The 15,615-nt window shown below is 40.3% G+C and overlaps 1 pseudogene; it reads left to right on the top strand.

Annotated features, from left to right (window-relative positions):
* Nucleotides 1–15,035: 15,035 nt before the first annotated feature.
* On the top strand, nt 15,036–15,135 carry LOC127089329 (uncharacterized; annotated as a pseudogene).
* The last annotated feature ends 480 nt before the right edge of the window (nt 15,136–15,615 follow it).

Here is a 15,615-nt window from a genome sequence, read left to right as displayed (position 1 = left end):
GTCAAACACAAAAATATAATTAATGAATTCTCTTCTCACCCCCTCACTCTACTTGTTTGTAAACATCACTTTGTACAAAATACATATGCACACAAAAAAGGGCTCCCTAGGAGTACCTAGGACACTTTGGGTGCTAACACCTTCCCTCTGTGTAACCAACCCCTTTACCTGTAATCTTTGACATTTTATTAGTTTTGATTTGAAAACTTCTTACATTTGGGTTTTGTTCGTACTTTTTTCCTTTTCCCTTGGAAACAATAAAAGCGCGGTGGAGACTCTTGTTATTTGATGTCTTGCTTATCCATAGCTTGATGATCATGAGTTTACCACTACAATAGTGGCGACTCTGCTGGGGTGTATATAATTGTATATATGTGATGTATGTATATTTGTTTGTATGATAATTTGCTTGTTGTTCTTGGTGATCTCTGAGTGGTGAGATAAGTTCTAGCTCGAACTTGAGTGCAATTAAGATATGAGGTTGGTATAGTCATGTTTGACTTGTGTGGAGTAGTCCTTAACAAGTTGGCTTGAGACCCATCTGCTCAGTGGAGACTCTTTTGGATTTGGAAATGTCACACAAGTATTTGTGGTTAGGCATTACTATCTCTAATTTGGGTCCGAGAAGCTGAGGACCGTAGAACATTTACCCCCTCTTGGCCTATTTAAGACGTAGTGCGGAAATTGTTCAAGTGTAGACTTGATAACAGTTGTTACACGATACTACACTCAGACGAGTTTCTCTTGAGAATATTTTGGGTCGATGAGTTAGTCATCTTAACCTGTAATATCCGATAGATGGAATTAAGACTCTGGGAACTTTTTAGAACATGATCTACAGGTTTTATCCTTAGTTCACTCCTTTGGGATGGTTCTTACCCAGACTTCATGCTCGTGACTCACAACAAACCCTTGATTCTTGGTTGATCCAATTAAGTCTTGTCAATATCAATGGAACTTGGGTGTTGATAAGGTGTAAACCATAATCCACCAAAATGGATGATTGATCTTGACAATGACTTGATTCATCCCTTGACCTTTGTTTGCTTGCCTTGTGTGTGATCCCTTATTTATGACTGTTGCATTCATGCATTCATGCGCATCATAACATTCATCACACGAAAATTTCAAGGAACTGAGGTATTATTTGCAAATATTTTCAGACCATGGATTATGGACGAAGGAACGCTAAGAAGTAAAGTTTCAAATGTCCCGAATTGAAAGAGATAAGGAAGCTAGCATCTTTTGTATTAGATCCCTTGGACTTCAAACAACGTCATGGGAAGCTTTTGTCTATCTTGTCTACTGATGTAGTTGAAGGACTCCTGAGTGTGCTAGTGCAGGTTTATGATCCTCTCTACCGTTGCTTCACTTTCCCAGATTATCAGCTTGTGCCTACATAGGAGGAGTATGCCCATCTCTTAGGGATACCTGTTTCTAGTAGAGTGCCTTTTAGTGGATTGAAAGTGATTCCCAGACCACATCTTATTGCTGAAGCTCTTCACTTGAAGAAGTCTGAGATAGAGGCACATTGGGTGAAGAAAGGAGGATTGTTTGGGTTGCCATCTGATTTCCTCATCAAGGAAGCTACTGCTTTTGCTCAAGCCGGTATTGTGGACGCGTTTGAAGCTATCTTTGTGTTGCTCATCTATGGATTAGCTTTGTTCCCTAACATAGACGGTTTTGTTGATGTTAACGCCATCAGGCTTTTCTTGATTGGGAATCTTGTGCCTACTCTGTAGGGTGATATGTACTTCTCTTTGCATCTAAGGAATTCTAAAGGTGGTGGAACGATTTTCTGTTGCATTCCTCTTCTGTACAAGTGGTTTATTTCTCACTTGCCTCAGACACATGCTTTTGTGGAGAACAAACAATGTCTACGGCGGTCTTAGAGACTTATGTCTCTCACTAATGATGATATAGTTTGGTATGATCCCTCTTTGAGCAATTTGGAGATTATTGACAGTTGTGGTGAATTCTCTAATGTGCCTCTCATTGGTACACAAGGAGGAATTAAGTACAACCCTGCTTTGGCTCGTCGTCAACTTGGGTTCCCCTTGAGAGATAAACCTAATAACATGTTGTTAGAAGGTCTTTTCTATCAAGAGGGTAAAGATCCCTAACATTTGAAGCAAAAGATTGTGCATGCTTGGCATAATGTGCATAGGAAGGGAAGATCCGAGCTTGGTCCATGCAATTGTGTAGCTTTGGAAGCTTACACTCTTTTGGGTGAAGAAGAGAGCTTTGGAGTTGAAGATGCCTTATCCTTGTGAAAGACCTATGTATATGGTTGTGGTTGAGCCATTAACTCTTCCTAACCAAGATGTAGAGGAGTTGGAAGACGCACTCACCAAGATGAAGCAAGAGAAGGATATGTGGGAAGAGCGTTTCCATGCTTTGAGCAAGAAGCATAAAGAGTTGCAGTTGGAGTCTAAGGACAAAGATGCACTTATTGAGCTACTTGAAGACCGAGTGACTAAGAGACAGAGAAAGCCAGAGGTTTCATCTTCTAGCATGCCTCAACCTTCTATTGCTTGGAATAAAATTGTTGATCAGCTTGTCCTAGAGAAGACTCAGATGAAGGCTTCTTTCGAGACCGAGATTCGACGCATTCGGAGGAAGTACGCGCCGTCAGCCAGATCTTTTGACCTTGTTGTTAGGGATCCTTATGATGACTAGTCTCCTTTTCTCTTGTATTTTTCATTTTGGTTTCTGAAGTTATACTCAGTGTAATCCTTCCAATTATATAAATAAAAAGAGATTTTTGGTCATATCAAATTATTGCAATTATTGTTTTATATATATATATATATTTGCAAATGATATAGTAAGTTCCTTAAAAGTAAAAATAAATAAACAAGCATTGCATTTCATGCATCATTTGCATAAACAGGTTATTCTTTCGCCAGATGTCTCATTGGTGTTCTTCTTTGCTTCAACCAAGCTGACTCATCGGTACAACACTCACGCCAATCATCTGAGAATCATGGAACACTTGGAGCAAGAGAACAGAGAGTTGAAGGACGAGATCGCTCGACTGACTGCCATGATGGAGTCAGTGTTGGCTGCTCAGAGCCAGTCTTCTCCAACACCCACAGCTCCTCCTCCTCATAGGACTGTTATATCAAAGGTGGCTACCTCTACCATGCCTGCTGTTGCTGCTCATTTTGCGTCTGCCATGTCTGCCGGATTCCCGTGGGGAATGGCGCCGAACTTCATGCTTTAAGGCTTTGCGCCTACCTTTGCTTCCATGCCGGCATCTAGCCCGGTCATGTATGTGCCACCTCCCGTTGTGCACACCTTGCCTCGTGTAGAGGATACCATTTATCATTTCGAGCCGTCTGAGGGTTCGGATGTTTATGAGAAAATGGACGAAATGAAATATCAGTTTCTTGCGCTGCGCAAGGAATTGAAGACGTTGAGAGGTAAGGATTTGTTTGGGAAAAATGCTGCTGAGTTATGTCTGGTGCCGAATGTGAAGATTCCAGTGAAGTTCAAAGTGCCTGGTTTTGAAAAATATAAAGGGAACACATGTCCTCTCAGTCATCTAGTGATGTATGCCCGTAAGATGTCTACCCAAACTGAGAACGATCAACTGTTGATCCACTACTTCCAAGACAGTTTGACCGGTGTTGCGTGTCGCATCCGCGAAAAACAACCGGCGGGCTAAAACAAAACAACACAGAGCCGCCACAGTGCGTTATTTATCCCAAAAGAGGGAAAGGAAATGCTCAGAGTAAACCTGGAAAAAGCATGGTCTCGCGACCAAAGAGAATGGGATCGGGAGTCGGTTATGCGAAGGGAAGGTATTAGCACCCCTACGCATCCGTCGTACTCGACGGGATCCACGCTCAAAAGATAGAAAAAGGTTGCTAAAACAAACATCACACACACACACACACTGAAAACAACACAGGTGGGAGAAGAGGTGATCGCGACTTTATGAGTCGAATTGGGGTACAAACTGCAAGTGCACAGTTCTATCGCGTAGTTTTAAAAGATATCGATCCCACAGGGACTTATGAATCGATATACCGTTATCTAAGGTTACTACGTAAAGCTAAGGTGAATAATGTTTGATTGTTTGGGGGAAAGCTAAAAACTAAACTAAGATCTAGATTAAATATTAATAAAGCGGATATCGGTATGTAGTTCGTCGCAATTAGGGAATCAATCCTTTGTCGGTCTCTTGGTTTTAAAATAAATCTTTTCAGTTGACTTTATTGATTAAAAGTTTTATCTCAAACTCTCGCTCTGTTGAATAAACCATGATTTTATGTTAATGTAGCTGTCACTTATAATTAAGTCAAAAAACCATTTTTTGAAAGCAATACAGTCCATAGAAACTCTTTTCAAGAAAACACTGACCGTTTAAACACCCTTATCTCAAGCTCTCGCTCTGTTGACTTAGGTTATATAATTAAATTCGAATGCTTAACTCTCGTCCTCACATTCAATCTTTAAAAATACTTTTTGGAAAAGATCGGAATTTAATTAACTCTAAAACTTGCTCTCGCCCTGATCTAGAATTAATGTCTAATTTACACTGTCCAGTTAAAACCTCAAACTCTCGCTCTATTGATTTTAACTTCTTTACGTCTTTTACTTTCGTAAAAACCTTTGTTATTAAACCTGTAAATTGAGACCGTAAAAAGAGTGATTTTAATTTTAAACTTAATTCAACTGACTTAGTCTTGATTCCTTATTCCGCTTACTTTACATACCGATATCTGAGCGAATTAGCTAGACATGCTAAACAAACTAAAATACTTATCATGCATAAACAGACTCATCCCAGGCAGATAATATAAATAACTAATAAAACAAAGCATTAAATAATAATTAAAGAACCTGAATGAGTTAAACAATAGTCTTGAACACTCCACCACAAGCTGGTAGGATTTGTTCTTGGATTCTTCAATTAAACAACAAATTAAAACGAAGGAAATAAAGCTAGATTCTAACGTAAGGTTAGATCCGGTAAAAAGGTGCACAATAGTTTCCGGTGTAGAAACTATTGTGCGAAAAGAATTAATAAATGCTAAAAAGGAAAAAGGAAAATAGAAATTGCAAGAGAGATAGTGTAGAACTCGTAAAAATAATAAAGAAACAATACTACTTAAGTTGCTGGAAAAGAAAATGTGCAAAAGCGAAAACGGCAAAGGAAAAAATATGGAAAAGCTTCGGAACCCTTTTTGGTTTTGCAAGTGGCTATTTATATATGCTTGAGTAACCGCTTCCGCTGCCAAAAAGGTCTTCAACGTGCATAAAAGCACGGCGTGGATATAGGGCTCAACACTCCCTCAACGCTCAACGTCTCTGAGGCGTTCCTTGCGCCAAAAATGTAGGGGAATGGTGTGACGTTCCTCACACCATGTGTGACGTCCGTCACAGGAGTGTGCAAGGCGTGACGCTCGTCACGCCCTCTGTGACGTCCATCACATGCACGGCACCTGCGTTTTGTGCTTTGGGCTGGGCTTTGACATTTGGTTCATTTTCTCTCCTTTTTGCACCTCCTTTTCTTCCATTTTTACTTGTGCTTCAAAATAAGCCACCTGAGACAAATAGGAAGAAAATACCGCGTAATATCTAATAAAATGAAGTGAACTGAAATAAATAATAATAAAATTTAATTGAATTAAGTCCTAAAATATGATATAATTTCGTGTTATCAAACTCCCCCATACTTAGATCTTTGCTTGTCCTCAAGCAAAATTCAGTATCGAACTCGTTAAAGGTTTTAGCCAGGTAAAATTTCAAAACACACATCAATTCGTAATAGGTTGCAAGTGGATTTAGTTTAGAAGCAACTTGAGTTTAATCTTGGCATCAACAACCACCGTCACAACCTAGATAACCCTGCCTTATGCAAATCAGTTCAAGTACACTATGATAGCTATCCTGGTTCCTTTACTCTTATTTCACCCGTTTTCATTCTAGCGAAATCACATTAAGCCCTTTATCTTTTCACGCACATAGTGAAGTAACCGGTTAGTGATTCTGATCCCCTTTTAGCTAGAAGTTCTGGTACATAAGTCGGATAACTTCGTTATTCAGTCCATTGCAAATTGCGGGGGATCGGACCGTAGTCCGCCCTACCAAGTTCAGTACCAGAAACCTGCTGAACCAACTTGTAATGGATCTTTCATATTATGTTTTTTTGTATGATCTGCAACCTTTAGATTAAATGATCTGGTAAGGATCACCTAACTTAATTAGTGCATTTCCTGATATATATATATATTTTTTTTATGTTACTTTGGGAATCATTCACTTATATTCATCGGCTCTCCATGTAGTTTGCTATTAAGATGGTGCTGACTTCTCGTATAAACTACTCGGGGTTACTATAAAACTAAAAGTTCAAGGGATTGGTATAATAGGTACTTACCCTGATCTAACATGTTGAGGTTCGTTTAGAGTGTTTGGCGGTAGTAGTCTTTGTCTTGATTCGTCTCAAGATCGATAAGATGAGCAACCTTTATACTTATTGGGTGTTGAATTTTTGTTGTGGCTCATGAAAATTTGAGGGAATAGATAATAGAAATTTGTTCACACTCGGGACTTAACTTAGAATAATAGATTTTTTTTTTTATTTTTTTTTTATTTTTTATAATAATAATTAAAATAGCAATGAAAAGAAAGGTACATACTTGAAGAAATGGAAATAGAAAGAACATGGTTTCCCCCCTATACTTAAATTAAACATTGTCCCCAATGTTTTAAGGAAACGAAATACAATATGGAAAGGAAAAAGAAGCTACAACTAAGGCTGCCTTCCGCCTCTGGTTCTTGGGCCAGGTGATCTCTGACGTAAGTCTAAGTTGTCGAACCTGCTGAACAACTCAGTAAACCGCTGGTCGGTTATGGCATTCCTAGCATCCTGTTGTTGTTGCATTTGACGCATCATTTGCATCATCTCGACATTCTGTGCCTGCATACCATCAATAGCATCCATGATGTCGTCGTTGGTTGCAGGCCTTCTTCGTCGACGACGTTGGGAGGATGGGCCAGTTGCATTACCGGAAGGATTGAGCGGGACTGAATGTTGTGTAGGAGGATGATCACCTTGCTCTATATCGTCAAACTCGTCTGTGGGCGGGTTTGTTTGTGAAGGCTCGGTGGCTTCGGGAGCGTTTAGATCATAGAGGTGGCGGTCGGGGTTTGTGACATCAGTTAGGGCGATATTTGGTAGAACAACGCTTGGGACTTCCTGGTTGTTCACCATGAGATAATATCCTCCGCCTACTCTGTTCTTAATCAGGCGGCTGGATCGACAGTAGCTGATATCCATAGATAGGGGAGGTAGAGATTCTAAAGTTTGGAGTTTATCCCCTAGGTTTAGGCCAAGTGCTATGGTGGTGATTAATCCACCAATTATAAAAGGTTGCCGGCCTCTAGCACATAAGGTGCGGATATGATGAAATAGAAAGGAGGCGGCGTTTACCTTGGTATCCGGTTCGAAGACGCATTGGAGGAAGAATAGCTCCTTTGAGTTGACCTTGCTGTTGTTTGGTCTTCCAAAAACTGTGTTTTGCAGGATGCGGATAAAGTACCGGATAGTTGGGTTATGTATATGGGAAAGAAGGAGCTCTTCCCAGTTGTAGGCATCTATACCGGAAATTTTCTTGAAAAGGTCGAAAACGTCAACTGTGTTCCAGTTTGAGTTTGGAGGGATTCTGGGGTGTACCTGACCTTCTATGGGAAATTGTAGCATGGTACTCAATTGGTTTTGGGTTAAGGAGTACTCGGTGTTAAACATACGGAACGTTGCGGTACCGGTTAAAAATTCGTCTTCACCGGCGGGAGTGGTGTAGTCGTATGAACTTAAGAATTCTAAGGTTAGGGATGGGTAGGTGGGTTGATTATGAGTGCAAAGGAAGGTTAAGTCGGCTAGGCGGAGCATCCATTCGATACCTTGGAGTAATCCTAATTGTTGTAAACAAGTTAAATCGGGATACCTGGTGGAAACGACGCCTCGCTGTTGGAAACGCTCGAATTGCTCCCTTTGATAATTTTCATCTTCGGATCGGAAGATGATATTTCTGAAATTCTGATTTCCTGCCATTGTGATGAATGAATTTTGAAGGAGTGATTTGGAAAGAAAAGAAATGTATTTGATAGGAGAGAATGGTTTGTGGTGAATGAAGGAAGGTTTGGTGGGTATTTATAGGAAAAGAATTTGGAAGTTGGAAAGGAGGTGGTTGAAAAGTGAATGAATGTGGGTAAATGTGAATAAATGGGGAAGGTAAAAAGTTGAAGGGGTGTAACGTTCGTCTCCAACGGCTCCTTAACGTTCACCTAGTCTGAAGGGCGTTACGCTCGTTACAGGGGTGTGACGGTCGTAACAGGATCTTAGCGTGACGCCTGCGACAGAATGTGTGACGCTCGTCACACTGTCTGTTTGGCTAATGTTCAGCTAGCGTCCTTCAGGTAAGTTATTATATATTATTATTTTTTTTTGGTTGTTTGCTACTGATTGATTTATTCTGCAATTTAATTTCTCCTGCATGCTTATTCTACTTTGTATAATAATAAGTCATAGGTAGCAACAGTAGAGAACATAATAGCTATTGCATAATAAAATTAAATAAATAGCTTCAATAAAATGATCATAATGTAATATTGGAAAGAAGAACAAAATAAATGCGAAAAGGAAACAAATGCGAACATGAATTCAAATAACATTAATGAATAATCTAGCTTAAAACTAAATAACTAAGAAAAACAAATAAATACTATCCATCTGCACGATCTCTGGCCGGAGGAGCAAAAGAGTTAACACGATGTAGCAACTCGTGAAACTGATCTGTCATACTGCTCATGTACCCTAGAACTTCGTGTCTCATGTCAGTAAATTCTTCTCTGAGGGCGTCTTGTTCTGACATCAAAGCTTCAATGGCGGTGTTATAATCAGTTCCGGGCATATGATGCCGGAGGTCGGATACTGCTGATTCTTCGGTCTGAACAGGCTGAGGAGGAGGGTCAATATCATAATAGCCAGATGGTGTCTGAGGGTCAGATTCAGCATAAGGGATCTGGTCATCATAGGTCTCATAGTCATCACAAATCTCATAGTCCTGGATGGATTCAGTGGATCTAGCAGGAGAGGGGGTTTCGTTCAGGTTGTAGAGCCAGTTATTGCGGTTATGAACACTAGTCCTAGGATCGGGCATGGTGAATAGGCAAAGAACTTGGTTATCAATAATAAGCTCAAACTTGTCAGACCCTAGGTTTGCTATAAACATAGTGTTGAAGAGGAAGGGTATACTCATAGTAGTAATGCCACAAAAAGGGCTTAGGTCAAGCATAGGCTGACGTAATCCAATAGCATTACCTATCATAGTTATCAAACCGCCTATTCGGATTGGTGCTCGCTCATCTTGGATAAGGTGGTCCAAATTAGCTAACATAAAAGTGGCACCGTTTACTGGACGGTTCTGGGAAGCACAAAATATGATGAAGAGTTCATCACGTGAAACTGAAGTACTGTTTGGCTTCTTCCCAAATAAAGTGTGGGTCAGGATCTTATGGAAATAGCGAAAGGCCGGGTTGTGTATGTTTCCAGAGAGAAACTCATGTTCCTCGGGCTCGTCATTTCCAGTCAACTTACCCCAAAAGTGTTCAAGTTCTCTATATTCAAAAAGTTCTTCCTGGCTTACTGTGAATGTGTCAAAGGAGGTAGGAAAACCCAAAAGGTTGGTAAAGTCTCTAATATTAAATTGGTACTCCATGTTGAACATTCTGAACTGGATAAAACCTCTGCTAATTCCTTTTCCATGGCTGGGTAGATAGATTAATGAGCTAAGGAATTCTAGTGTGAGTCTCCGGTAGGTGGTGAAATGTCTTAGGATAGGGGATGTCTCCCATCCTATCTGATTCAGCAAATACAGGACACTTTGTCTCAGTCCAAAGGCAGTCATAGCCCAATCATCAGCATATAAACTAGGTAGCATCTCTCTAGTGGCTAGTTCTTCAAACTTTTGTTTCTGAGCCATCCCTCTGAATTTGATACCCATACGATCAATATGTCCCATCTGGTTAGTGTTAGCTAGAGAAAAGAAAACATGAGTTTTAGTCAGGATTTGGCCAAATGCCGAAAGAAGAAAAAAAAGTTTTTAATAAATTAAAATGAATTAGGGATGAATACTAAACAGAAATTAAGAGAATAATTAAGGAAGAAGTAGGAAGATAATAATAATAATATAAGGAAATAATATAATAATTGTGGGTTGTCTCCCACTAAGCGCTTTGTTTAAATGTCGCAAGCTCGACAAAGAAACTGTTAAATATAATCTATTAATCCTGGAGGCATTTCGTCTAAGTGTAGGATTTGCGAATCTCCATTGGTTTCCGCATAGTGATAGTGTTTTAGACGTTGCCCGTTTACGGTGAACGGTTCTGTGGATTTGCCTTTAATTTCTATCGCTCCACTGGGAAAGATGTTAGTGATATGAAAAGGACCTGACCATCTGGATCGTAGTTTTCCCGGGAATAACTTTAGTCTAGAGTTAAATAAAAGGACTGCGTCGCCTTGCTTGAAGATTTTCCTTGATATACGCTTGTCATGCCATTGTTTTGTTCTTTCTTTATAGATTCTGGCATTTTCATAGGCGTCTCTTCTGAGTTCCTCTAATTCGTTTATGTCAAGGATTCTCTTTTCACCGGCGACTTTATAGTTTAGATTCAGATTTCTAATAGCCCAATAGGCTTTATGTTCTAATTCTACCGGGAGGTGGCAGGATTTTCCATATATGAGCTTAAATGGGGTCGTCCCTATGGGGGTTTTATAAGCAGTTCGGTATGCCCACAAAGCTTCTGGTAATTTCAATGACCAATCTTTCCTTGAAGTGGCGACTGTTTTTTCTAGTATTTGCTTGATTTCTCTGTTAGATACTTCCACTTGTCCACTGGTCTGAGGGTGGTAAGGTGTCGCTATCCTATGTCTCACGCCATATTTAAACAATAATTTTTCGAGTACCTTGGATATAAAGTGCGATCCACCATCACTGACTACTATTCTTGGGATGCCAAATCTCGGAAATATTATATTCTTAAAGAGTCTAGTTACTACTCGGGTGTCATTTGTTGGAGAAGCTATAGCTTCGATCCATTTTGATACGTAGTCAACTGCCACGAGTATGTATTTGTTACCGAAAGAGGGTGGAAAAGGTCCCATGAAGGCTATTCCCCACACGTCGAAGATCTCTACTTCCAAAATACCTTTTTGTGGCATCTCGTCACGTCTAGATATGTTTCCTGTGCGTTGACATCTGTCACATTCCTTAATAGCCGCATGTACGTCCTTCCATATAGTTGGCCAATAAAAGCCGGCTTGTAGGATTTTAGAGCAGGTCTTGGATGTACTTGTGTGTCCACCATAAGGAGCGGAGTGGCAGTGTTGGATTATATTTTCCACCTCTTCTTCGGGTATACATCGACGGAAAATACCATCGGGGCCCCTTTTGAAAAGTAAGGGATCATCCCAGTAATAGTGTTTTATATCGTAGAAGAATCGTTTCTTCTGCTGGTAGGATAAGGTAGGTGGAACTATTCCGGCAGCTAAATAATTGACGAGATCAGCGTACCATGGTGTGACAGATATAGCTAAGGTGGTTTCTACTTGTTTGTCGGAGTTGTTCTCTTCCAAAGTAGCTATAAGTTTATCGTACGAGAAATCATCGTTAATTGAGGTTCTTTCCGGTTCAAGGTTCTCAAGTCTAGAGAGGTGGTCTGCTACTACGTTTTCAGTTCCTTTCTTGTCTTTGATTTCTAAATCGAACTCTTGTAGCAACAAGATCCATCTTAGGAGTCTAGGTTTAGCATCCTTTTTTGTTAAAAGGTACTTGATAGCAGCGTGATCAGTGTAAACTATTATTTTGGCTCCGACCAAGTAGGAACGAAATTTATCTAGCGCAAATACAACTGCTAGGAGTTCTTTCTCGGTAGTGGCGTAATTCATTTGCGCTTCATCTAGGGTTCTACTTGCGTAATATATAACGTGAAGCTTTTTATCCTTTCGTTGTCCTAAAACAGCACCTACAGCATAATCGCTGGCATCACACATTATTTCGAATGGTTCATTCCAGTCGGGTGTCTGCATTATGGGTGCGGAGATCAATGCTTGCTTAAGCGCTTGAAATGCTTTTAAACAGTTATCGTCGAATATGAAATCAGCATCTTTCATCAATAGTCCGGTTAAAGGTTTAGTTATCTTAGAGAAGTCTTTGATGAATCGTCAGTAAAAACCGGCGTGTCCTAAGAAGCTTCGTACTTCTCTCACGGTTCTTGGGGGTTGAAGGTTTTCGATTACCTCTATTTTGGCTTTGTCTACTTCAATTCCTCTGTTCGAGATGATGTGTCCTAAAACAATTCCTTCTTGTACCATAAAATGGCACTTCTCCCAGTTAAGTACTAAGTTTACTTTTACACATCGCTCAAGAACTCTTTCTAGGTTTTCAAGGCATTCTTCAAAACTTTGTCCGTATACGGAAAAGTCATCCATAAATACTTCCATGATGTTTTCGAGAAAGTCGGCGAAAATTGCCATCATGCATCTTTGAAAGGTTGCGGGAGCATTACACAGGCCAAACGGCATTCGTCTATAAGCGAAGGTACCAAAAGGGCACGTAAACGTTGTCTTTTCTTGGTCATCAGGGTGAATTGGTATTTGAAAGAAGCCTGAATAACCGTCTAGATAACAGAAATGTGAATGTTTTGCTAATCGTTCTAACATCTGGTCAATGAATGGTAAAGGGAAATGATCTTTTCGGGTTGCTTTGTTTAGTTTCCTATAGTCAATGCACATTCTCCATCCCGATTCGATTCGTTTAGTTATAGTTTCCCCTTTTTCGTTTTCAATAACGGTTATGCCTCCTTTCTTTGGTACTACGTGTACAGGACTAACCCATTTGCTATCAGATATAGGATATATAATACCTGCTTCTAATAACTTGGTTATTTCCTTCTTTACTACCTCACTCAGGATCGGATTTAGTCTCCTCTGGTGTTCCCTAGAGGTTTTACAGTCTTCTTCTAGCATGATGCGGTGCATACAAATAGAAGGACTTATTCCTTTAAGATCGGTGATGTGGTAACCTAGTGCGGTTGGATACTTTCTTAAGATATGTAGGAGTTTTTCTGTTTCGAGTCTTCCTAGGTCTGCATTAACTATCACAGGTCGTTCAAGTTCTAAGTCTAGGAATTCATATCTCAGAGTTTTGGGAAGTGTTTTCAGGTCAAGGGTTTGTTTGTTAAGACATTGCGTCGGGTCCGGTGTTATCGCTAAACATTGGTTAGATTTGTCTTTTAAAAGATAGTCTGATGATTTGTCTTCTCCTAGCTCTGCTTCTTTTATGCATTCATCGATGATATCCATGAAGTAACATGTATCTTCTATTGCAGGTGCTTTCAAGAATTTGGAAAGAATGAACTCAATTTTCTCTTCACCTACTTCGAAGGTGAGTCGTCCTCGTTTTACGTCTATGATTGCACCGGCAGTTGCTAAAAACGGTCTTCCCAGTATAATGGGAGTAATATCATCTTCTCTAATGTCCATAATTGTAAAATCAGTTGGAATGTAGAATTGACCTATGCGTACGGGAACGTTTTCAAGAATTCCTACAGGATATTTGATGGAACGATCTGCTAGTTGCACAGACATTTTGGTTGGTCTTAATTCTCCCATTTCTAGTTTCTTACATATGGATAAAGGCATAACGCTAATTCCGACTCCTAAATCGCATAAGGCTTTGTCGATGACAAATTTTCCTATGTGACAGGGTATAGAGAAACTACCCGGATCCTTGAGTTTAGGAGGCATGTTTTGGATTATAGCGCTACATTCGGCAGGGAGTGTAACGGTTTTGCTATCTTCAAGTTTCCTCTTATTAGAAAGAATTTCTTTTAAGAATTTAGCATAGGAGGGCATCTGCGTAATAGCTTCGGTGAACGGAATTGTAACGTTTAATTGTTTAAGGAGATCAACAAATTTTCTAAATTGGCCCGCATCTTTGGTTTTAACAAGCCTTTGAGGGTAAGGGATAGGTGGTTTGTAAGGTGGTGGAGGTACATAAGGTTCCTTCTTTTCTAGGGTTTCCTTATTACTCTCTTCCTTAGGTTCACTTTCCTCAGTTGATTTCTTAGGGTTTTGGTTTTCTATCCTTGGATCAGACGGTCCTTCCACTTCCGTTCCACTTCTTAATATAATTGCATGAGCGTGGCTTCTCGGATTAGGTTGGGGCTGTCCAGGGAATGTACCAGTTGGGGCAGCAGTAGGTGCTTGTTGTTGAACTACTTGTGATATTTGTGTTTCCAGCATTTTGTTATGGGTAGCCAGGGCATCTACTTTGCTTGCTAGTTGTTTAAGTTGTTCGCCAGTGTGTACATTCTGGTTTAAGAAATCTTTATTGGTTTGTTGTTGGGAAGCTATAAAGTTTTCCATCATGATTTCCAAGTTGGATTTCCTAGGGGCGTTATTGTTAGGCATGGATGGGTTCGGTTTCTGATATCCCGGAGGTATAGCTGGGGCTTGATTTGGAGACTGTCCAGGTGCGTACAAAGCATTATTACTCTTATATGAAAAGTTTGGATGGTTCTTCCAATTTGAGTTATAGGTATTCGAGTAGGGGCTTCCTTGAGCATAGTTTACTTGCTCTGCTTGGATTCCTGTCAAGAGTTGACAATCCGTAGGAGTGTGACCTTGGATTCCACAGACCTCGCAATTCTGAGTTATAGCAACCACGACAGTAGGAGGTGATACATTTAAACTTTCAATTTTCTGGACCAAAGCATCCACTTTTGCATTAACGTGATCAAGGGTACTTATCTCGTACATGCCAGTTTTCGTTTGAGGTTTTTCCACCATTGTTCGTTCGGTTCCCCACTGATAGTGGTTTTGGGCCATGCTTTCGATAAGCTGGTAAGCATCAGCATAAGGTTTGTTCATTAGTGCACCACCTGCAGCGGCGTCTATTGTTAACCTTGTGTTGTACAAGAGGCCATTATAAAATGTGTGAATTACTAACCAGTCTTCCAAACCATGGTGTGGGCAAAGTCTCATCATGTCTTTGTATCTTTCCCATGCTTCGAAAAGAGACTCGTTGTCTTTCTGTTTAAATCCGTTTATCTGGGCTCTTAACATAGCTGTTTTGCTTGGCGGAAAGTATCGGGCAAGAAAAACTTTCTTCAACTCGTTCCATGTGGTGACAGAGTTTGAAGGGAGAGACTGAAGCCATCTTCTAGCGCTATCTCTTAATGAGAAAGGAAAAAGACGAAGTCGAATTGCCTCCGAAGTGACACCATTAGCTTTAACAGTATCAGCGTATTGGACAAATACGGATAAATGAAGGTTTGGATCCTCGGTAGGATTTCCAGAGAATTGGTTATGTTGCACAGCCTGCAACAGCGAAGGTTTAAGTTCAAAGTTGTTTGCTTCGATTGCGGGCGGAGCAATACTTGAATGCGGCTCATCTTGCGATGGAGCGACGTAATCTCTAAGAGCACGAGCTGGTTCTGCCATCTCGGTTATCGAAGGAAAAAGGTTTTTGAAATCAGGAAGTTCTACAGGAGGGAGATTGTTTGCAGCACGATATTCCCGAATTCGTCGTAGGACTC

Source organism: Lathyrus oleraceus, chromosome 5 (assembly GCF_024323335.1).
Source record: "Lathyrus oleraceus cultivar Zhongwan6 chromosome 5, CAAS_Psat_ZW6_1.0, whole genome shotgun sequence".
Lineage (NCBI taxonomy): Eukaryota > Viridiplantae > Streptophyta > Magnoliopsida > Fabales > Fabaceae > Lathyrus > Lathyrus oleraceus.
Note: the sequence above shows the minus strand (reverse complement) of the source record. Positions and strands in the feature narration are given on the sequence as shown.